Genomic DNA, 24,747 nt, shown 5'->3' on the forward strand with positions numbered 1-24,747 from the left:
TGCAGTGAGCGGGTGGACACAAGGCGCAATTCACAACCCAGTAGAGGATACGAAGTATTTTTTATTTTTTGATTAGCAAAGACGACGCGTTTCGGGGTACGCAGACCCCTTTATCAAGTCTGTATCCTTGTCACTGTAGGCTAATTGGAGGTCACTCTTGTTGGAGATCCCTTATTTGGGGGGTGTACGGCGGTCCGCACTGCTTGGTGATGCGGCCGGTGAGTGTCCTCCAGTGGTAGCGCTTCTGCACGTGTCAGTTCTGGCTGATTTAGGCCAAGCTATTACACTAAAACAGAGCAATATTTTAACCACTTCCCGCAACTGTAACGCCGAAAGGCGTCATTGCGGCGGCTCCCCCAGGCTACGCTAACGCCAATAGGCGTCATCTCGCGTGAGCCGAGATTTCCTGTGAACGCGCGCACACAGGCGCGCGCGCTCACAGGAACGGAAGGTAAGAGAGTTGATCTCCAGCCTGCCAGCGGCGATCGTTCGCTGGCAGGCTGGAGATGTGTTTTTTTTAACCCCTAACAGGTATATTAGACGCTGTTTTGATAACAGCGTCTAATATACCTGCTACCTGGTCCTCTGGTGGTCCCCTTTGTTTGGATCGACCACCAGAGGACACAGGTAGCTCAGTAAAGTAGCACCAAGCACCACTACAGTACACTACACCCCCCCCCCCCGTCACTTATTAACCCCTTATTAGCCCCTGATCATCCCTGATCACCCCATATAGACTCCCTGATCACCCCCCTGTCATTGATCACCCCCCTGTCATTGATCACCCCCCTGTAAAGCTCCATTCAGACGTCCGCATGATTTTTACGGATCCACTGATAGATGGATCATATCCGCAAAACGCATCCGGACGTCTGAATGAAGCCTTACAGGGGCATGATCAATGATTGTGGTGATCACCCCATATAGACTCCCTGATCACCCCCCTGTCATTGATTACACCCCTGTCATTGATCACACCCCTGTCATTGATCACCCCCCTGTAAAGCTCCATTCAGATGTCCGCATGATTTTTACGGATGCACTGATAGATGGATCGGATCCGCAAAACGCATACGGACGTCTGAATGAAGCCTTACAGGGGCATGATCAATGACTGTGGTGATCACCCCCCTGTCATTGATTACCCCCCTGTAAAGCTCCATTCAGATGTCCGCATGATTTTTACGGATGCACTGATAGATGGATCGGATCCGCAAAACGCATCCGGACGTCTGAATGAAGCCTTACAGGGGCATGATCAATGACTGTGGTGATCACCCCCCTGTCATTGATTACCCCCCTGTAAAGCTCCATTCAGATGTCCGCATGATTTTTACGGATGCACTGATAGATGGATCGGATCCGCAAAACGCATCCGGACGTCTGAATGAAGCCTTACAGGGGCGTGATCAATGACTGTGGTGATCACCCCATATAGACTCCCTGATCACCCCCCTGTCATTGATTACCCTCCTGTCATTGATTACCCCCCTGTAAAGCTCCATTCAGACGTCCGCATGATTTTTACGGATCCACTGATAGATGGATCGGATCCGCAAAACGCATCCGGACGTCTGAATGAAGCCTTACAGGGGCATGATCAATGACTGTGGTGATCACCCCATATAGACTCCCTGATCACCCCCCTGTCAAGCTCCATTCAGATGTCCGCATGATTTTTACGGATGCACTGATAGATGGATCGGATCCGCAAAACGCATACGGACGTCTGAATGAAGCCTTACACGGGCGTGATCAATGACTGTGGTTATCACCCCATATAGACTCCCTGATCACCCCCCTGTCATTGATTACCCTCCTGTCATTGATTACCCCCCTGTAAAGCTCCATTCAGACGTCCGCATGATTTTTACGGATCCACTGATAGATGAATCGGATCCGCAAAACGCATCCGGACGTCTGAATGAAGCCTTACAGGGGCATGATCAATGACTGTGGTGATCACCCCATATAGACTCCCTGATCACCCCCCTGTCATTGATTACCCCCCTGTAAAGCTCCATTCAGATGTCCGCATGATTTTTACGGATGCACTGATAGATGGATCGGATCCGCAAAACGCATACGGACGTCTGAATGAAGCCTTACAGGGGCGTGATCAATGACTGTGGTTATCACCCCATATAGACTCCCTGATCACCCCCCTGTCATTGATCACCCCCCCTGTCATTGATCACCCCCCCTGTCATTGATCACCCCTCTGTAAGGCTCCATTCAGACATTTTTTTGGCCCAAGTTAGCGGAATTATTATTTTTTTTTCTTACAAAGTCTCATATTCCACTAACTTGTGTCAAAAAATAAAATCTCACATGAACTCACCATACCCCTCACGGAAACCAAATGCGTAAAAATTTTTAGACATTTATATTCCAGACTTCTTCTCACGCTTTAGGGCCCCTAGAATGCCAGGGCAGTATAAATACCCCACATGTGACCCCATTTCGGAAAGAAGACACCCCCAGGTATTCCGTGAGGGGCATATTGAGTCCATGAAAGATTGAAATTTTTGTCCCAAGTTAGCGGAACGGGAGACTTTGTGAGAAAAAAATTAAAAATATCAATTTCCGCTAACTTGTGCCAAAAAAAAAAAATTTCTATGAACTCGCCATGCCCCTCATTGAATACCTTGGGGTGTCTTCTTTCCAAAATGGGGTCACATGTGGGGTATTTATACTGCCCTGGCATTCTAGGGGCCCCAAAGCGTGAGAAGAAGTCTGGTATCCAAATGTCTAAAAATGCCCTCCTAAAAGGAAATTGGGCACCTTTGCGCATCTAGGCTGCAATAAAGTGTCACACATCTGGTATCGCCGTACTCAGGAGAAGTTGGGGAATGTGTTTTGGGGTGTCGTTTTACATATACCCATGCTGGGTGAGAGAAATATCTTGGTCAAATGCCAACTTTGTATAAAAAAATGGGAAAAGTTGTCTTTTGCCAAGATATTTCTCTCACCCAGCAAGGGTATATGTAAAATGACACCCCAAAACACATTCCCCAACTTCTCCTGAATACGGCGATACCACATGTGTGACACTTTTTTGCAGCCTAGGTGGGCAAAGGGGCCCATATTCCAAAGAGCACCTTTAGGATTTCACAGGTCATTTACCTACTTACCACACATTAGGGCCCCTGGAAAATGCCAGGGCAGTATAACTACCCCACAAGTGACCCCATTTTGGAAAGAAGACACCCCAAGGTATTCCGTGAGGGGCATGGCAAGTTCCTAGAATCTTTTATTTTTTGTCACAAGTTAGTGGAAAATGCAGATTTTTTTTTTTTTTTTTTTTTTTCATACAAAGTCTCATATTCCACTAACTTGTGACAAAAAATAAAAACTTCCATGAACTCACTATGCCCATCAGCGAATACCTTGGGGTCTCTTCTTTCCAAAATGGGGTCACTTGTGGGGTAGTTATACTGCCCTGGCATTCTAGGGGCCCAAATGTGTGGTAAGGAGTTTGAAATCAAATTCTGTAAAAAATGACGAGTGAAATCCGAAAGGTGCTCTTTGGAATATGGGCCCCTTTGCCCACCTAGGCTGCAAAAAAGTGTCACACATCTGGTATCCCCGTACTCAGGAGAAGGTGGGGAATGTGTTTTGGGGTGTCATTTTACATATACCCATGCTGGGTGAGAGAAATATCTTGGCAAAAGACAACTTTTCCCATTTTTTTTATACAAAGTTGGCATTTGACCAAGATATTTATCTCACCCAGCATGGGTATATGTAAAAAGACACCCCAAAACACATTCCTCAACTTCTCCTGAATACAGAGATACCAGATGTGTGACACTTTTTTGCAGCCTAGGTGGGCAAAGGGGCCCATATTCCAAAGAGCACCTTTCGGATTTCACAGGTCATTTTTTACAGAATTTGATTTCAAACTCCTTACCACACATTTGGGCCCCTAGAATGCCAGGGCAGTATAACTACCCCACAAGTGACCCCATTTTGGAAAGAAGAGACCCCAAGGTATTTCGTGATGGGCATAGTGAGTTCATAGAAGTTTTTATTTTTTGTCACAAGTTAGTGGAATATGAGACTTTGTAGGAAAAAAAATAAAATAAAAAAAAATCATCATTTTCCGCTAACTTGTGACAAAAAATAAAAAGTTCTATGAACTCACTATGCCCATCAGCGAATACCTTAGGGTGTGTACTTTCCGAAATGGGGTCATTTGTGGGGTGTTTGTACTGTCTGGGCATTGTAGAACCTCAGGAAACATGACAGGTGCTCAGAAAGTCAGAGCTGCTTCAAAAAGCGGAAATTCACATTTTTGTACCATAGTTTGTAAACGCTATAACTTTTACCCAAACCATTTTTTTTTTACCCAAACATTTTTTTTTTATCAAAGACATGTAGAACTATAAATTTAGAGCAAAATTTCTATATGGATCTCGTTTTTTTTGCAAAATTTTACAACTGAAAGTGAAAAATGTCATTTTTTTGCAAAAAAATCGTTAAATTTCGATTAATAACAAAAAAAGTAAAAATGTCAGCAGCAATGAAATACCACCAAATGAAAGCTCTATTAGTGAGAAGAAAAGGAGGTAAAATTCATTTGGGTGGTAAGTTGCATGACCGAGCAATAAACGGTGAAAGTAGTGTAGTGCCGATTTGTAAAAAAGGGCCTGGTCTTTAGGGGGGTATAAACCTGTGGTCCTTAAGTGGTTAAAAAACAAAATACACGTTATAACTGTATAAACTATTTATATAACTTATTAGAAAAAAATATATATATTTTATGGCAACTTTTCCAAAAGCATATTCATCTCCTGCACCCCCTTCATGGCCTGGCGTTGCCTCTCCTCCATGGTCTTCATGCGCTCCTGAATCGCCCGCATATCGTTGCGCTGCTGCTCCTTTTGCATTTTGGCCAATTTGGCCTTCAATGTCTTCATTCCTGTTTGAAAAAAATATATATGAACATTATTTGCAACTCTTATTAAACCTTTAAACCTTTATTTTGTGGTGCATCTGACTTTATGATCGCTTGCTATTACACCTTTTTGTTTAAAAAGGTGTCCACCTGAGGGGTTATTTGGTATGATATTTTTAGACAGCTGGTTGTTACAGATGCGGCAAGACTGAATATTTTTACTTATTTTTTTAGTTATTTCTATTTTACACAATAAAAGCATTGTGGAACCAAAAACAATTCATGTTTTACTGTCTCCATATTTTGAGAGCAATATTATTGTTTTTATTTGGCGATTGTCTAATTGTAGGGTCTCATTTTCTGCAGAATGAACTGACCGATTGTTACTATTTTGGGGGGCATATGCCTTTTTTGATAGCTTGGTGTTGCACTTTTAGTGATGTTAGGTGAATAAATTAATATTTTCTTTTAATTGTTTTTTATTTTTAATTTTTAAAGTGTTCACCGGAGGGGTTAGATCATAGGATATTTTTATAGAGACGGTCAATATTTACACGGCGGTACAGAATATTTTTTTTATTTAAAGTCTTTATACACATTGACGATTTAAAGTTAGTTAGTGATATTTATGATCATTATATAGTTTATTAGTTAGTGATATTTCAGTACAGTATAATTTTATTTTGTTTGCTAGTTAGTGATAGTTCTATTGAGTTTAATATTATTTATTTGTTAAGTTGATGGTTTTAATGTAGATTAAAGAGTTATTGTCCAGTGTTCTTTTTTTGTATTACTATAGTGTATGTTGTCGCCTCATTGTTGGCCCTTTTAATGTTTATGTACATGTTATGGATACATAATCATATTGCTATGTGCGCATATTTACCCTCCTGGCGGGGGCTAGTGATCGCCTCCTCTTCCTCCGAGTCCTGAGAAGGGGTGGTGCTTGAGGGTACAGCACTTTCCACCTCCACCTCCTTCACTTCTCCCACATCTGGTGGGGGTGGCTCAATAGGCTGGGAGGGTCCAGCCTCCTGCTCCTCTTCCTCCTCAACCTCCACCGATCGCTTTCTCCGAATGGAGGGAATAGGAACTTCTGTGATCACAGAATGTTCATATTTTATATAAACAACACCAAAATCTTAAGAACATTAGATATAAAGAAATTCCAATATGGAGGGATCTATATATAATTGCAGTGGCTGCCAGCTTTATGACGCATAACGCAATCAAAAATTAACAGTATGAAAAAAGACATCCCCTCCACAGTGTCTTGATGAAACAATAGGGCGAGAGGAGACCCATGTGATGGGATTATCTCCTGAGTGTATCATAGGATGATCTACTTCTCTACACAAGAGTCGGCTACTTCTTAATCCCATCACTAACACAATAGAACAAAGGGACAAATAAACTAACACATTCATTGGGAGTCTCAGAGCAGAGTTAACCCTTACTGTGTTTATGGATTCACACCATGCAACTTTGATGGGGAATAGGAAAGATGTGGCCTATAAACTCAACCAAAAAAATCATGGTTTATAGTTCCCTCTAACCTAAATAGGTCAGAGTGGGGATCTCCATAGTCCTGGGTCAATAGCCCGTAGGAAGGAGGCTAGCCCTCAGGCTTCTACTGCAGACACAGTGATGGTTCAGTCCGTCACTTGTCTGGCACAAAGCAAACACATTACATCACCCAAAGAACACCATCCCCACAATGAAACATGGTGGTGGCAGCATCATGCTGTGGGGATGTTTTTCAGCAGCCGGGACTGGGAAACTGGTCAGAGTTGAGGGAAACATGGACAGGGATATTCTTGAGCAAAACCTGTCCCACTCTGTGCGTGATTTGAGGCTAGGACGGAGGTTCACCTTCCAGCAGGACAATGCCCCCAAACACACGGCTAAAGCAACACTTGAGTGGTTTAAGGGTAAACATGTAAATGTGTTGGAATGGCCTAGTTAAAGCCCAAATCTCAATCCAATAGAAAATATGTGGTCAGACTTAAAGATTGCTGTTCACAAGCGCAAACCATCCAATTGGAAGGAGCTGAATCAGTATTGCAAGGAGGAATGGGCAAAAACGCCTGTGGTAAGATGTGGCAACTTCTCATAGAGACTTAACCAAAGCGACTTGAAGCTGTGATTGACGCAAAAGGTGTCTCTACAAAGTATTGACTTTAGGGGGGTGAATAGTTATACACATTGACCTTTTCTGTTATTTTGTTTTATTTGTTTTATGCTTTACAATTAACCAATTTAAAAGAAGGTCTAAGTTGTGGGCATGTTCTACAAATTACATGATGGAAATCCTCAAACAATCCATGTTAATTCCATGGGATTATAGATCATACAAAAACCTGCATCCAAACTTCTTACCAATACAACTGAAATAAATAAATAAATAAGACACGTGGACACCTTATATGGTGGAAGATTTTGGCCACAACCAGCTTTATTAAAGAACAGCTTAAACCAAATAAACATTAAACCATGTACCAATATAACCTTTATAACCACATAACGGCCCAGCCATAAGCTCGGACCATCCAGTTTAATACCATAGATTAGACCAGCCATAAGCTCGGCCTAAATACCCGAATAACTCGTCCGCTCACCATTTCAGTGAGCGACTTTACCCACCGTACCAGACCGACTAAGCAGGAGGCATGGGCCCCCCCCACCCATAGCTGCTTCTATCATAGCCTGAAGCCCAAATTAAAAATATCAAGTCCAATGGCCGATAGATGAACACCATCAGAGAAATACAGGCCGGGCAAACCTCCCTCCAAGTCTACGTGTCGATACGAGAAACCCCAAACCAAAGGCATAAATTTTGCTATGACTCTGTTGATGCGAATCCTAATCCTATCCAGATATTTCAGATTTGCACAAGACAGCCATACTAGCCGCGGAACCATCTCTGAAAAAACAAATCGTGACACCGGAAACAATCGCCGCATCCGAACCAAAGTACGCTTCATGCTGAAAGCTAACTCCATGGTCCCAAGCTTCCCCACGTCATTGCCACCAGCATGAAGAATAATAATATCAGGGTCCGGATACAACGAACACATCTCCAAAATCACATCAATAATACCCTCCCAGCGCAGTCCTCTGACACCATTCCAATGGACTCTAACATCATCTGTAGACCATGACAAGTTATCACCGTACGACCTTCCTGAAGCTCTTCGCTGGGCCCAATGAACGAAAGAATGGCCGACGATCCATACGGTGATGCCTTGGAAACCTGAGAAGACAAACAACATTAGAGGGCATCGGGAAACGGACGAACATACATCTTAAAGCGATTGGAGGACTGTAAGATCCTCACCTGCTTTGCACTCCAGGGGAACCAAGAGGGGTCCTCGTGGAGTTGCGGGACAGGTTATGCGTGTCTCTGATGCACCAGCGCTGACCCCTTTGCGAGCCAGTGCGGGGATGCGTTCGCGTGGACATCGGAGGGGAGGACCGTCGGAGTCCCGGGGACAGAGTGGCCAGGCGAGTGACAAGACGCCGCGGCCAGGGTTGTCTCCGGTGTCTCCTGCGACTTCCGTTTCCGCATCTGGGTCCACGCGCTCGCATACTCGCGCTGAGTCAATCATGCGTCCGTGCGTACGCACGAGGGCAGGTTCGCAAAGGGATACACGGTCGCGAGTACGCGCTTCTTATGCGCTTCGTCGACCAGTGGCGCATAATATACTGACTCACAAGAGCAAAGTGGATTAGGGAGCCAGCCATGGGTTAATCAACTTGTGATTGCCTTAGGCCATGTACTCAGGTGCAGGGCAATTTGTTCACCTATGGTAGTGGACACTTGGCACCCTGGGATTGGTCAGCAGGCATTTAAAAGGAGGTCTCTCAGGGTGATCAGTGCCCACTGTTATTTTCCCTCAACCAGGTATAGGTCACAACTGCTAGTGACTGAAGACTGCCAGGAACTTTGTCCTTTGCAGCGGACCCAAGATCTGGAGTGACTCGACTGCCAAGTGCACAGCATCATTCAGCACTGGTTGGGACTATTCCTGGAATCTCCTTGCCTGGTTTTTGTTATTATTCCTTGTTACCAGCAAGTGTCCTGGACGTTTATGTTTCTGGTGAATAAACACCTTTTTGCTTTCATCACTGGTCTGTTTGTTGGTGCCTTGCATTACAGAACAGTGGGCCCAACTAACAGTTGCCATGGACAAGATCCAGCAGCAGCTGAGTGAATTAACGGGAGCCGTTAACCTGCTGTTCCAACGATGCCCAAATATACCAGCAGCCGCTGCAGCGCAAATCCAAGAGCAACTGACAACTGTGATGGAGGAGGTTCAGCAGCTTATCCAGGGAGCCTCAGCACTACCCGTCACTATCGCAAGGCATCAAACAGAACCTAAGATCCCCCTGCCTGACCCCTTCACAGGAGAGCGACAGGAGTTCTTAAACTTCAGGGACTCCTGTCTCCTTTATTTCCAGTTGCGTCCGATGGCTTCTGGCACTCTCAGGCAGAGAATTGGGATTGTAATGTCACTGCTACGTGGAGACCCCCAACATTGGGCATTTAATTTGCCTCAAGACCATACAGCTTTTTCGTCAGTGGACGCCTTCTTCGAGGCTATGGCTGTGATTTACGATGACCCGGATCGTACTCGCACCGCAGAGACCAATCTTGAGCATATTCAACAAGGCCGCCGCCCAGCTGAAGAATACGCTGCAGAATTCAGGCGATGGGCAGCTTTCACCACCTGGGGCGACGCAGCCCTACGCCATCGCTTCCGTTTGGGACTTTCGGATGCGGTCCGGGATCTTCTTTTGGCCTTGCCTACCCCCTTCTCGTTGGAAATGGCTATCTCTCAGGCAATCGATGCCGACAGGCGAATCCGTGAGAGGCGAGTGGAACGGTCGTCTCGGTTTTCATCCTCTCGACCACATCCAGGGCCTCTTAAATCGGCCGAAGAGCCAATGGAGGTTGGATCCTCCCATCTCACACAGGCAGAACGAGCTCGTCGCCAACAGAAAGGCCTGTGCCTATTTTGCGGAAAGTCTGGACACCTCGTTAAAACCTGTCCCCTCCTGCCGGCGGGAAACAAATGAACCTAGGGGGCATAGAGGAGAACCCCCTAGGTGCTATTATCCCTCCTCCAAGCCGGGTGATGGTATCCATATCCTTACGGTGGCAAGACAAGGTCCATGAGTTTTCAGCACTAATCGATTCTGGGGCCGCTGGGAATTTTGTGGACTCAACCTTGGTTCGTCGACTTGGCATCCCGTTGATCCAGCCGAAAACCACCATGTCAGTGACCGCGATTGATGGTTCCCCTCTTCAGGATGGTCGTGCAGTGTGGATGACTCCGGGAATACAGGTAACGGTGGGGGCTGATCATCGAGAGACCTTAAGCCTTTTTGTCCTTGACATGCCATCCACTCCCGTGATTTTGGGTCTCCCTTGGTTAAGGCTCCATAATCCAGTAGTGGACTGGCGCTCGGGTCTTATTTGTCAGTGGAGTACGGAATGCCTTACTAAGTGCATTCGTCCCGACCTGTCACTAGCCTCCATGGAAGTATTAAGTACTTTACCACAGCAGTATCATAATTTCCGAGATGTGTTCAGTCCTCAGGGGGCTGATGTGTTACCTCCCCACAGGTCATATGATTGTCCTATAGACCTGTTGCCAGGTACCATGCCACCACGAGGGCATCTTTATAATCTCACTGGGCCTGAGGTTCAGGCTCAGCGGGAGTATATTAAAGAGAACCTTGAGAAGAATTTCATTCGTCCATCCACTTCCCCTGCTGGAGCTGGATTCTTCTTTGTGGAGAAGAAGGATGGAGGCTTGAGACCTTGCATCGATTATCGTGCCCTTAATCGGATTACGGTGAAGAATCGGTATCCACTGCCTCTGATTGATGATCTGTTTTCTCAGGTGGCAGGGGCCCGAGTCTTCACCAAACTCGATTTAAGGGGTGCTTATAATTTAGTTCGCATTAGAGAGGGTGACGAATGGAAGACCGCATTTAATACCAGAGACGGGCATTACGAGTATCTCGTGATGCCTTTCGGTCTCTGTAATGCTCCCGCGGTCTTCCAGGAGTTCATCAACGATGTTGTCAGAGATTTCTTGGATAGATGTGTTGTTGTCTATCTAGATGACATACTAATCTACTCTTCGGATCTGGTCTCTCATCGGAAACACGTGTGTCAGGTTTTCCAGAAGCTGAGGGAGAACCGCCTCTATGCCAAACTTGAGAAGTGTCTGTTTGAGGTGAAGGAGTTGCCTTTCCTAGGGTACATTATCTCAGAAAAGGGATTAGCTATGGACCCATCCAAACTTTCTGCTGTCTTGGATTGGCCTCAGCCTAAGGATCTTAAGGGGTTGCAGCGTTTCTTAGGCTTTGCCAACTTCTACCGCAAGTTTATTAAGAATTTTTCTGCGATAGTAGTACCTCTCACCAACCTCACTAAGAAGGGAGCTAATCCTTCTAAGTGGACGAGAGAGGCAGTCAGAGCCTTTGAGATGCTGAAACAGGCCTTTTGCACGGCACCAATTCTTACTCATCCAGACACCTCCAGACCTTTTGTTCTCGAGGTCGATGCCTCAGAGGTCGGTGTAGGGGCAGTTCTCTCACAGTATTCTGGGGACCCTGAGAGGTTACATCCCTGTGCCTTCTTCTCTCGGAAGCTCTCTCCAGCCGAGTGTAATTATGATATCGGCAATAGAGAGCTTCTGGGAGTAAGATTGGCTTTTCAAGAGTGGAGACATTGGCTAGAGGGTGCAGAACATCCCATCACGGTTTACACTGACCACAAAAATTTGGAGTATCTAGAGAGTGCCAAAAGACTCAACTCCCGACAAGCCCGGTGGGCATTGTTTTTCACCCGCTTCAATTTCCGCCTCACTTATAAACCAGGTTCCAAAAACGTGAAGGCAGATGCCCTGTCCCGCTGCTTCCCCGAGGCTGCTTCCGTCCTGGACTCTGAGCCAGAAACCATTCTCCCAACTAAATGTTTTCTTGCTGCCCTGGGGGCCGCAGAAGTAATGGAGGACTTGTCCTCTCTTCTTGAGCCTTCACAGGCAGAGAGTCCACCTGACAAACCCGAGGGTCGATGGTTTGTACCCATTAACCTTCGATTGAAGGTCATCCAACAGCTTCATGACTCAAAGTCTGCCGGGCATTTGGGTGTTAAGAAAACACTTGCCCTTGTTAAACGTCACGTGTGGTGGCCCAACATGTCCGTGGATGTTAAGGCCTATATCCAGGCATGTACTGTTTGTGCCAGATGTAAACCGTCCCGGTCTGCCCCTTCTGGGACTTTACTCCCACTGCCAATTCCCCAGGCTCCGTGGACTCACATTTCCATGGATTTCATCACAGATTTGCCAAGGTCCTCTGGAAGTACGGTAATCTGGGAAGTGGTGGACCGTTTTAGTAAGATGGCCCATTTTATCCCACTCCCTGGATTGCCCTCGGCCAGAGAATTGGCAGATCTGTTCTTGAATCATGTCTTTCGATTACACGGAGCGCCGGATGACATTGTTTCAGACAGAGGAGTGCAATTCATCTCTCGCTTCTGGCGTTCTTTCTGCTCCCGATTGGGTATTAATTTGTCTTTTTCTTCTGGTTTTCACCCAGAGACCAACGGTCAGACGGAAAGGACTAACCAGACCCTGGAGCAATATCTCCGGTGCTTCGTGTCAGACTGCCAGGAGGAATGGGCAGCGTATCTACCCTTTGCGGAGGTGGCTTATAACAACTCTGAGCATGCTTCCACTAAGATGTCTCCGTTCAGGTGCGTGGGGGGCAGGGATCCAAGACTCTCTTCTTTGGCCGGACCCTCCACTGACTCACCGGTGGTGGATCAATGGTTCGAGGATAGACATCCCATTTGGTAGTCGGCCCAGCGGAATCTCCGCAGTGCGGTGGCGCAACAGAAGAAATTTGCTGATCGTCATCGCACCGTAGAGCAAAAGTTTAAGGTGGGAGATCAGGTGTGGGTCTCCACCCGGAACATTCCGCTGCGTCAGCCATCTTCCAAGTTGGGTCCTCGATTCATTGGCCCATACCCAGTGACACAAAAGATCAACCGAGTTACGTACAAGGTTGCTCTTCCACCGTCGATCCGAGGAGTGAACACCTTTCATGTTTCACTTCTCAAATCGGCAGCCGACTCCGCTCCCTTCATTCAGACCCCATCCCCGCTGGAGGTCCAAGGGGTACCGGAGTTCGAGGTGAACAGAATTTTGGACTCTCGTTTTGTCCAAAGGTCTCTTCAATACTTGGTGGACTGGAAGGGTTTTGGTCCAGAGGAGAGATGTTGGATACCTGCTCGCCAGGTGCATGCGGATGAGTTGGTGGCAGCCTTTCACCGGGATAATCCGGGGAAAGCTTGCTTGGAGTCTTCAGAGCCGCCTCCTCGAGGGGGGGGGTAATGTAAGATCCTCACCTGCTTTGCACTCCAGGGGAACCAAGAGGGGTCCTCGTGGAGTTGCGGGACAGGTTATGCGTGTCTCTGATGCACCAGCGCTGACCCCTTTGCGAGCCAGTGCGGGGATGCGTTCGCGTGGACATCGGAGGGGAGGACCGTCGGAGTCCCGGGGACAGAGTGGCCAGGCGAGTGACAAGACGCCGCGGCCAGGGTTGTCTCCGGTGTCTCCTGCGACTTCCGTTTCCGCATCTGGGTCCACGCGCTCGCATACTCGCGCTGAGTCAATCATGCGTCCGTGCGTACGCACGAGGGCAGGTTCGCAAAGGGATACACGGTCGCGAGTACGCGCTTCTTATGCGCTTCGTCGACCAGTGGCGCATAATATACTGACTCACAAGAGCAAAGTGGATTAGGGAGCCAGCCATGGGTTAATCAACTTGTGATTGCCTTAGGCCATGTACTCAGGTGCAGGGCAATTTGTTCACCTATGGTAGTGGACACTTGGCACCCTGGGATTGGTCAGCAGGCATTTAAAAGGAGGTCTCTCAGGGTGATCAGTGCCCACTGTTATTTTCCCTCAACCAGGTATAGGTCACAACTGCTAGTGACTAAAGACTGCCAGGAACTTTGTCCTTTGCAGCGGACCCAAGATCTGGAGTGACTCGACTGCCAAGTGCACAGCATCATTCAGCACTGGTTGGGACTATTCCTGGAATCTCCTTGCCTGGTTTTTGTTATTATTCCTTGTTACCAGCAAGTGTCCTGGACGTTTATGTTTCTGGTGAATAAACACCTTTTTGCTTTCATCACTGGTCTGTTTGTTGGTGCCTTGCATTACAAGGACCAATGCAGGTCAGCATGTACGCCAAGCACACTCTGCTTTTAACCCCGTCCGGTGCCATTACAGCTTTCATCGGATCCAGGGATGCAAGTACCTACGTGCAGAGATCACCTGACCTGACCCTGCCCACCCGAATCCAAGAACCTTGTCCAGCCTGATCCGTCTTAGTAGTAGGAAGGAAAAATAAAACATAGTTAGCATGAACGTGCACATTAGCTAGCAACAACCCTAAGCCAGACCTGCCGCTCTTTGGCAACAGCTCGCTTATCCTGAAAGCCCCAAAAAACATGCACAAAAATACAGTAGAAAAAAGCAGAGACTCATAATCACTGATGCAAACTACAGCTGTAGCTTCACACAAAGCAACCAATAAATCAGGGGAGATAGGACACCTGCTGTCAGAAGAACAATTACCTCTCTTATAACCCTTCAACATCTGCTTCACCATAAAAAGCGAAGGGTTGTGGTTTAGTCGGCACTGACTGATTCACACGCATAACAAAACACAAGGTGCATATTAAAATATATAGCCTTATGTATGAGGCGGCTGGGGCCAAGGTGACATTATATTGCACGGGGCTACAAAGACATTATACTGTACGAGGTGGCTGGGGACAAGGTGACATAATGCATGGGGTGACATTATACTGCATGGGGTGACATTATACTGCATGGGGTGGGCCAAATGGTGACATTATACTGTATAGGGTGGGCCAAATGGTGACATTATACTGCATGGGGTGGGCCAAATGGTGACATTATACTGCATGGGGTGGGCCAAATGGTGACATTATACTGCATGGGGTGGGCCAAATGGTGACATTATACTGCATGAGGTGGGCCAAATGGTGACATTATACTGCATGAGGTGGGCCAAATGGTGACATTATACTGCATGGGGTGGGCCAAATGGTGACATTATACTGCATGAGGTGGGCCAAATGGTGACATTATACTACATGAGGTGGGCCAAATGGTGACATTATACTGCATGGGGTGGGCCAAATGGTGACATTATACTGCATGGGGTGGGCCAAATGGTGACATTATACTGCATGAGGTGGGCCAAATGGTGACATTATACTGCATAGGGTGGGCCAAATGGTGACATTATACTGCATGAGGTGGGCCAAATGATGACATTATACTACATGAGGTGGGCCAAATGGTGACATTATACTGCATGAGGTGGGCCAAATGGTGACATTATACTGCATGGGGTGGGCCAAATGGTGACATTATACTGCATGAGATGGGCCAAATGGTGACATTATACTGCATGAGGTGGGCCAAATGGTGACATTATACTACATGAGGTGGGCCAAATGGTGACATTATACTGCATGGGGTGGGCCAAATGGTGACATTATACTGCATGAGATGGGCCAAATGGTGACATTATACTGCATGAGGTGGGCCAAATGGTGACATTATACTGCATGAGGTGGGCCAAATGGTGACATTATACTGCATGAGATGGGCCAAATGGTGACATTATACTGCATGAGGTGGGCCAAATGATGACATTATACTACATGAGGTGGGCCAAATGGTGACATTATACTGCATGAGATGGGCCAAATGGTGACATTATACTGCATGAGATGGGCCAAATGGTGACATTATACTACATGAGGTGGGCCAAATGGTGACATTATACTACATGAGGTGGGCCAAATGGTGACATTATACTGCATGGGGTGGGCCAAATGGTGACATTAAACTGCATGAGGTGGGCCAAATGGTGACATTATACTGCATAGGGTGGGCCAAATGGTGACATTATACTACATGAGGTGGGCCAAATGGTGACATTATACTGCATAGGGTGGGCCAAATGGTGACATTATACTGCATAGGATGGGCCAAATGGTGACATTATACTGCATAGGGTGGGCCAAATGGTGACATTATACTACATGAGGTGGGCCAAATGGTGACATTATACTACATGAGGTGGGCCAAATGGTGACATTATACTGCATGAGGTGGGCCAAATGGTGACATTATACTGCATGGGGTGGGCCAAATGGTGACATTATACTACATGGCGTGGGCAAAATGGTGACATTATACTACATGGCGTGGGCAAAATGGTGACATTATACTGCATGGGGCAACAATTCCCCCCCCCCCCCCCATACAATATATATTCAGTGTCTGCATGGCATAAATAGCTGAGTGCTTGCAGGGCTTTATAGTGCACTTAAGGCCATAGGTTGCTTTTTTAACCAACTTATTGTATGATGCAAACACAAAGCATCACCTACCTCAGGCAGTAACAGTGACAACCCTATGACAGCAGCTAGGGCCCACACAGCACACAGGGTCATTCACTGCAGGTAGTCACCAGCCCGAGTAATGTACAGCAAGCCACACTAACCTGAAAACACTACACTTCCGACTGCGCTAATCCCCGCCCCCAATCCATTTATAGCCAATCAGCATTTGTCTTACCACTAACCAATCAGCGGCCCTGTTATAGCTGCTCTCACATCAGGTGTACATGAAAGAAGGACTGGGATTGGCTGGGAGCAGCTGCCTGAGGGATTGTCATACTGGTATGGAGATTGCCGGCTCCTGCATTTCTCCTTGTCTGTATTGCCGCGGCCCGGCAAACAATCATCCAGGGCCCGGTCCTGGGCCGCGGACCGGTGGTTGGGGACCACTGATCTAAATGCGTCACTGTGCCTTTCATGCACCAAACAGACACAACCCATTCAATAAAAGAGGAAAAAGCTTCGAAATAAAAACAAGACACAGAACAACCCATAGGTAAACATCTATCAAAATAAAACAAACCCTGAAACTGAAAACCCAGAGAATTAAAACAAGACGGGTGAATCGGTAATAAGCGAAAAGCCGACTGAATGTCGGCCTTTGCCATTAAAGCGCCCTGACCAAACGAGCGAACCATATCCACTGCAGCGTCAAAGGTTGCATACTTAACAGAACACAAGGCCTTATTGATCTCATCATTTAAAGATGCCCCATAAGGGAAAGATAAATGATGAATCAAGCGAAAGGCATTCGGTTCCTTCTTAGGTACAATACCCAATGGTGAGAGACGGAAATTGACAAACGGAGGGGAAGAGAAAGGACCCGAAATCCTATCCGCCTCCAGGTCCTTCATCAATTTCGCACGCACCACAGACGGGAATTGGTTAACTGAAGACAGGTTATTAACCCATTCGCAACCAGAACCTGAAAACGAAGGCAAAATAAAACCCACAGAAAAACCCTTAAGAAGTAATTCTGCCATCTTGCGATTTGGATACTGCTCTTACCACGGACCCATGCTCACTACCCTTACTGGAATCCAGGCTCTTTGAAACATATTCCCTTGCAGATGGCTGAGAGGGCAGATTTGCTTTCTTGAAGCAATGCACCATGGGGTGGCTGCCTCCGCAAAATGTACACTCATGCCGATATCTGCATGAGGAAGGCCATCGACACTGCGACTCATTGAACGCAAAGCAAGTGCCCTTCCTCAAAGCAGACGGCTGAGAAACTGTTGAGGACGGCTGTTGCCTAGGAGCGGAAAAGGGACGTATGATGCGGCACCAACAAATTGAGCCACAAACCCACATCCTTTGCCCCCCAACGCATACCAGGGTATACAGACAATTTCTGCCTAACACCTTCATCATAAGAAAACCACCCCACACCTCCAAAATTTTTATAGGCTTCCAAAACATTGTCTAAATGCTGAAATAACCCAGAACACTTTTGAGGAAATTTCTCACCCATGACACTACAAAAAATACAATACGCCTGCAACCAATTGTTGAATGACCGAGGAATCGGACGTCGCCGATCCTCCTCAGTCTTCTCATCACGCTTATCCAATTTAATTACAAAATCCTTAGACGCAGGCAGAAGAGATAAAATATCAACAAATTTATTACGCCAAATTTTTTCTTTAACAGAGACAGGCAAATGAAAACCTAAGGGGGACATCTCGCAAGGGAGAGCCTCCTTGTAACAAGTCTCCGCTACCCCCTTCCGCTTACAAAATAACGGAAGAGGGAGGGAACCTTCGCTGTCAGAATTCTGCTCATCCCTCTGCCCAACCGACCGCCATGCAGACGTAACATCATCCGCAGCGGCAGACGGCACAGCAGATAGAGGGACAGCGGGAATCATAGCTTGAAGAGAGGAGAGGACAGAGGACAAGGAGGTAAGTACCGGAGCCAAGCCACTAAGGCACTCACTATCATATGAAGCCTCAGTCCTGCGAGGAGGGGAAAGTGATGACACTCCTGGTGGCAAAGAGGTATCTTCCTGGCACGCATCCGCCCGCAGCTCGACACCGGAGTGGAGCCGCAGAGCTGGACGCTGCCCCTGCTGTCCGCGAGTCCTGGACCTCTTCCCACTTCTGCGGCGAAAAGAAGAAATTCCTTGAACGTCCACCAGAGGGCACCCAGGAAGCAAAGGACCGCTGGAACCATCAGCCACATCAAAGTTCCCGGGGGACACAGAAGGCTGCTGCACCACCGGAAGTGACATCACACCTGTGACGCTACTTCCGGGTCCGGACTCCGATGCCTGCCGCTTCTCAGGACGCCGCGGCTCAGCAGAGGACCTAGAGGGAGAAGGAGAAAAAAACGGGTGCGCTGCCTCCTCTCACGCTGAGAAGAGTGCAGCGCAGGCAAGGCAGCAACAGGGTCCGCAGGCTCCGGTCCATCACCGCAAGAGGCTCTCACAGCTCCAGGCAACTCCAGAAAAGCAGGCGACAGATCCGACAGGCAAGCCTCAAACCAGGCAGACGCTTCTTCCTCCTCAGCACGGCTCCGAAGCGCAGCAATGAAACCCTCCATCAGGTACGATCGGCAGGAAAGCAGAAAGCAGGCGAATCCTCACAGGGGCAGACGGGCAGAGTGCAGCTCCACACTTGCGGCTTGGCTGACAGCTGGATCACTGACAGCCACCGCAATATATACACAGGCAGACCCCATCCCCACAAATCAAACCTTTCCCCTTTTCCTAGTTTCCAGGCCTAGTACTTTTTCCCTCCTGTGTTCGGTGTGGAATTTACCACCCACACCGCGCCGTAACCCTCAGATCAGACCCCATCAGCCTCAGATCAGACCCCCATCAGCCTCAGATCAGACATTAAAACATAAATAAATAAATAAACTTTCCTCGCTTTGCTGGAATTTCTTGGGGAACTATGGCTGCAAGTTACGGAGACAGCAGATGAAACTCATGGGGGCATTGGTTTGCACTTGGTACTTATATGGTGTTGTCACTCACTTTCTCTAATAGGGACACTGTGGATAGCACAAGGGGCCCGGAATTCTAGGATCTGTAGGGGCAGTGTGGCTGGCACTAACTATGGTTGGCAGTTATGAGGGCAATCCCAGACACTTAGCTAAATATATGAGGGCTCAGTCTGGCACTTAAGGTAAAGGGGCACAATGGGGCACTGGGACTGGGACTTGTGGTGTTCTGGGTGTACTGTGATGATATAGACACGTGCAAAATCTGTTCCAATGTACATCTCAGGCCTCATTTGTCTTTGTTGCCCCTAACAACCAATCAGAGCTCAGCTTTCATTTCTTTAACTGCTCTGGAAAAATTAAATCTGCTTTCTGATTGGTTGATATGTGAAATGAAGACAGTCTTGCTGGTAGATAGCTTTGATAAATGAGAACCCATTCCTCAAGGAGGACACGCGCCTATATTATTATTTATTGTATGTAATCCCCTAACATTACATATACACTCACCTAAAGAATTATTAGGAACACCATACTAATACAGTGTTGGACCCCCTTTTGCCTTCAGAACTGCCTTAATTCTACGTGGCATTGATTCAACAAGGTGCTGATAGCATTCTTTAGAAATGTTGGCCCATATTGATAGGATAGCATCTTGCAGTTGATGGAGATTTGAGGGATGCACATCCAGGGCACGAAGCTCCCGTTCCACCACATCCCAAAGATGCTGGGTTGAGATCTGGTGACTGTGGGGGCCATTTTAGTACAGTGAACTCATTGTCATGTTCAAGAAACCAATTTGAAATGATTCGAGCTTTGTGACATGGTGCATTATCCTGCTGGAAGTAGCCATCAGAGGATGGATACATGTTCTCATTCTGTTTACGCCAAATTCGGACTCTACCATTTGAATGTCTCAACAGAAATCAAGACTCATCAGACCAGGCAACATTTTTCCAGTCTTCAACAGTCCAATTTTGGTGAGCTCGTGCAAATTGTAGCCTCTTTTTCCTATTTGTAGTGGAGATGAGTGGTACCCGGTGGGGTCTTCTGCTGTTGTAGCCCATCCGCCTCAAGGTTGTGCGTGTTGTGGCTTCACAAATGCTTTGCTGCATACCTTGGTTGTAACGAGTGGTTATTTCAGTAAACGTTGCTCTTCTATCAGCTTGAATCAGTCGGCCCATTCTCCTCTGACCTCTAGCATCCACAAGGCATTTTTGCCCACAGGACTGCCGCATACTGGATGTTTTTCCCTTTTCACACCATTCTTTGTAAACCCTAGAAATAGTTGTGCGTAAAAATCCCAGTAACTGAGCAGATTGTGAAATACTCAGACCGGCCCGTCTGGCACCAACAACCATGCCACGCTCAAAATTGCTTAAATCACCTTTCTTTCCCATTCTGACATTCAGTTTGGAGTTCAGGAGATTGTCTTGACCAGGACCACCCCCCTAAATGCATTGAAGCAACTGCCATGTGATTGGTTGACTAGATAATTGCATTAATGAGAAATAGAACAGGTGTTCCTAATAATTCTTTAGGTGAGTGTATAATACGCATTTATACAGTATATTTAGGCTAAGCATTGTTCTAATGTGGTTCAAAATAGGACATGCGACTACATTTTCAACTTTCCAACGCCATAAAACTGGTGTAGAAGATTAATCCATTCGCCCCACAGTGTTCACCTTGAGCAGTCATTGACCTTCAGCATCACCAGCGACTATTCTTATTTGGCGCAATGGTGCTGGGACTCCTGACACTGCTCTGAGTCCTAGCAATGCTCTGCTAACTTAGTTATTTCATAATGAATTTCACTTTAAGGGGTGATCCCATCTGGGACAATTATGGCCTATCCATAGGATGGGGCCCCGAAGTGTACAGACAGCAAGTCATGCGTTCGCGGCCACCTTTCATTCACCATTATGGAACTAGCGCTACAAAAAAGCGGAGCGCTTGTTTGGCTATTTTCAGGAATCCCATATTGGTGAATGGAGAGGTAGCAATGCTTGTGCTGGCGTGTTCTCCATTCATTGCTATGGAACTTCCTAAAACAGCCAAGCGTGCTCGCTATTTTTGGAACTCCCATAGCAATGAATGGAGAGGACACCGCGCATGCGCAATGTGCTCTCCGTTTACTTCGGACTCCTGTTCTGGAGATATGACCAGGTCCCAGTGGTGGGACCCTCACCTATAGGCTATCGATATATGCCAAATATGTCCCAGATGGGAATACCCCTTTAACCTCTTCCCTGAAAAAATCATGCATACACCCCTAAAAAGAAAAAGGGGGTTAGTCAGCACATCCCAATGCGCAGGTGCACGCTGCCATGGCTAGAAACACAAAGAAAAAAACACAATGCAACAGTACTCTGCAAACCAAATATAGTACAATAATGCCATAGTAATAGAAAATGTTCTAGTGCTAATGCTACGCTTATTTTGTAAATTTGAGATTCTTGGCAAATACATTTTGTACAAAATTATTTGGGTCCGTCTGCCACACGTCAAGGCGATCTCTGTAAGACTGGAACCTAACACTAAATGCTACCTGTTATGTGCCATAACGGCCACCATAAAATTCAGGGAGTGCAGGTTCCACATGCATGCTGGGTCCACTCTGCTTTTTATCATTGTTGGTGCCAAAAAGGCCTCCATTAAATTTAGGGGATGCAGGTACCAACATGCATGCTGAGCCCACTCTATACCTCTCCTGGTGCATATGACAGTTAGCATTTAGTGTTAGGTTCCCGTCTTACAGAGATCGCACTGACGTGTGGCAGACGGGCCCAAATAATTTTATACAAAATGTATTTGCCAAGAATCTCAAATTTACAAAATAAGCGTAGCATTAGTACCAGAACATTTTCTATCACTATGGTATTATTGTACTTTATTTGGTTTGCAGAGTGCATTGTGTTTTTTTTCTTTATACACCCCTGAAACCAAAGAACGCAAAATAAAGATACACAATAAAGACACAGAACACATTAATTGGGGAATAAATGGCCAAATTGTTTATTTAAAATATTAAAAATGGCAAACCCCCGACTCACGGAGAGTCACCCTCCAGCACTCAGGAGAGGAAAACCCCCTGTGGAGGAAACCTCTAGGGAACCATGGCTGGAAGGATGCCCTTCCCTTGGGCTTAGAGGGTAATGCCACTATAAGGCTGCCACATAAATAGTAAGGGGGGGGGGGTGCAGCAGCCGGGCTAGCCGGATCTCCCTTTTCTCCTATTGGCGATGGGCTTCCTGCTAGAACCTCCAAATATCGTCAAGGTGCGGTGGGCGGGGGTAGTCAAGCTCAAGGTCCTTAGGCCATCAAGTACGGCACCAAATATGGCCGCTCGTCCGCTTTTCACAAGGGTTCTTCCTTTATGACACACATGCTTGTGATGTCACAGGTGTCTATGACTAATCATGGAGGCAGTGTTCTGAAGGGTTAACCCTTTAGTGACTGTCAATGTGCCTTACTGCAGAGGCCTTTAACCCCTTCCTGACCACACTGTGTCAATATACTCCAGTTTGGATAACCGCCATATATATTTATGGTCCCCAGACGATCGCAGGGTTTCCTGCTTTGGGGGAACAGGTTTGTTCCGTTACTGACAGCCACTGGTCCAGGTGCCGACACTGAGTACCCAGACCAGTGGCTCTTATTTAACCCCTTCCACACTGCACCATGTAAAGGAACAGACTAACAACATGGTCCAGTCAGTTTTATATGTCACCCTCAATCCTATCCTGGAATCACACTTCAGGATGACGTAGCCATGAAAACAGACACTTGCATCTTGACTTTACTACAGTCACCATTAGGTACAAAGCCTGATGGTTATATTGTTATTGTAAGCTTGGCAATTTCTATATGCAACTGAACAGGTGATAGCTCCTTTCTGGTTGTGGAAGTGCTGGTGTTTGGTTCTCCACTGAGTTCCTGCTCTTCCGCGTACTTCGGAGTTAAGTGTATTTTTCCTATCTCTTGGCAATTTCTATATGCAACTGAACAGTCTATCAGGTATACAGCTTGATGGTGTCAGTCTTTCACTGAGGCACACGGTCCTATAGTTACAAATCTTGGTTGCAGTTTCTGACAACTCACGCTAAGAAGATGTGGAGGGGCACGTGGATCAGGGCTCTCTTGGCAGGGCCACGCTATGGAGGCCATTAGACGCTCTCTTCCCTTCTCCCAACTGTCATCTTTCCCTCAACTGCCTCTTGCTGTTTTCTTTTCTTGACTGTTTCTAGACATCTGACTGATCATCAGCCACATCCCTGATTGGTGCTGGGCTCCTTTACACATCAGACACAAGAAGGCAGGTAAAGAGGACAGACATCATACATGACTGACATCATTACACTGAAAGCATGGATGAAGTAATATAAAGGGGCATCATCTCCCCGTTACAAACTGCAATACGGTGGCATCTTCAAGGCCACTGCACAGTGGATGAAGCCTTTTGCTTTTGGCTCCATTCACTGCTTAAAATACAAACCGGATTCCAAAAAAGTTGGGACACTATACAAATCGTGAATAAAAACTGAATGCAATGATGTGGAGGTGCCAACTTCTAATATTTTATTCAGAATAGAACATAAATCACGGAACAAAAGTTTAAACTGAGAAAATGTACAATTTTAAGGGAAAAATATGTTGAATCAGAATTTCATGGTGTCAACAAATCCCCAAAAATTTGGGACAAGGCCATTTTCACCACTGTGTGGCATCTCCCCTTCTTCTTACAACACTCAACAGACGTCTGGGGACCGAGGAGACCAGTTTCTCAAGTTTAGACATAGGAATGCTCTCCCATTCTTGTCTAATACAGGCCTCTAACTGTTCAATCGTCTTGGGCCTTCTTTGTTGCACCTTCCTCTTTATGATGCGCCAAATGTTCTCTATAGGTGAAAGATCTGGACTGCAGACTGGCCATTTCCGTACCCGGATCCTTCTCCTACGCAGCCATGATGTTGTGATTGATGCAGAATGTGGTCTGGCATTATCTTGTTGAAAAATGCAGGGTCTTCCCTGAAAGAGATGACGTCTGGATGGGAGCATATGTTGTTCTAGAACCTGAATATATTTTTCTGCATTGATGGTGCCTTTCCAGACATGCAAGCTGCCCATGCCACATGCACTCATGCAACCCCATACCATCAGAGATGCAGGCTTCTGAACTGAGCGTTGATAACAACTTGGGTTGTCCTTGTCCTCTTTGGTCCGGATGACATGGCGTCCCAGATTTCCAAAAAACTTAGAATCGTGACTCGTCTGACCACAGAACAGTCTTCCATTTTGCCACACTCCATTTTAAATGATCTCTGGCCCAGTGAAAACGCCTGAGCTTGTGGATCCTGCTTAGAAATGGCTT

Source organism: Bufo bufo, chromosome 9 (genome assembly GCF_905171765.1).
Source record: "Bufo bufo chromosome 9, aBufBuf1.1, whole genome shotgun sequence".
Lineage (NCBI taxonomy): Eukaryota > Metazoa > Chordata > Amphibia > Anura > Bufonidae > Bufo > Bufo bufo.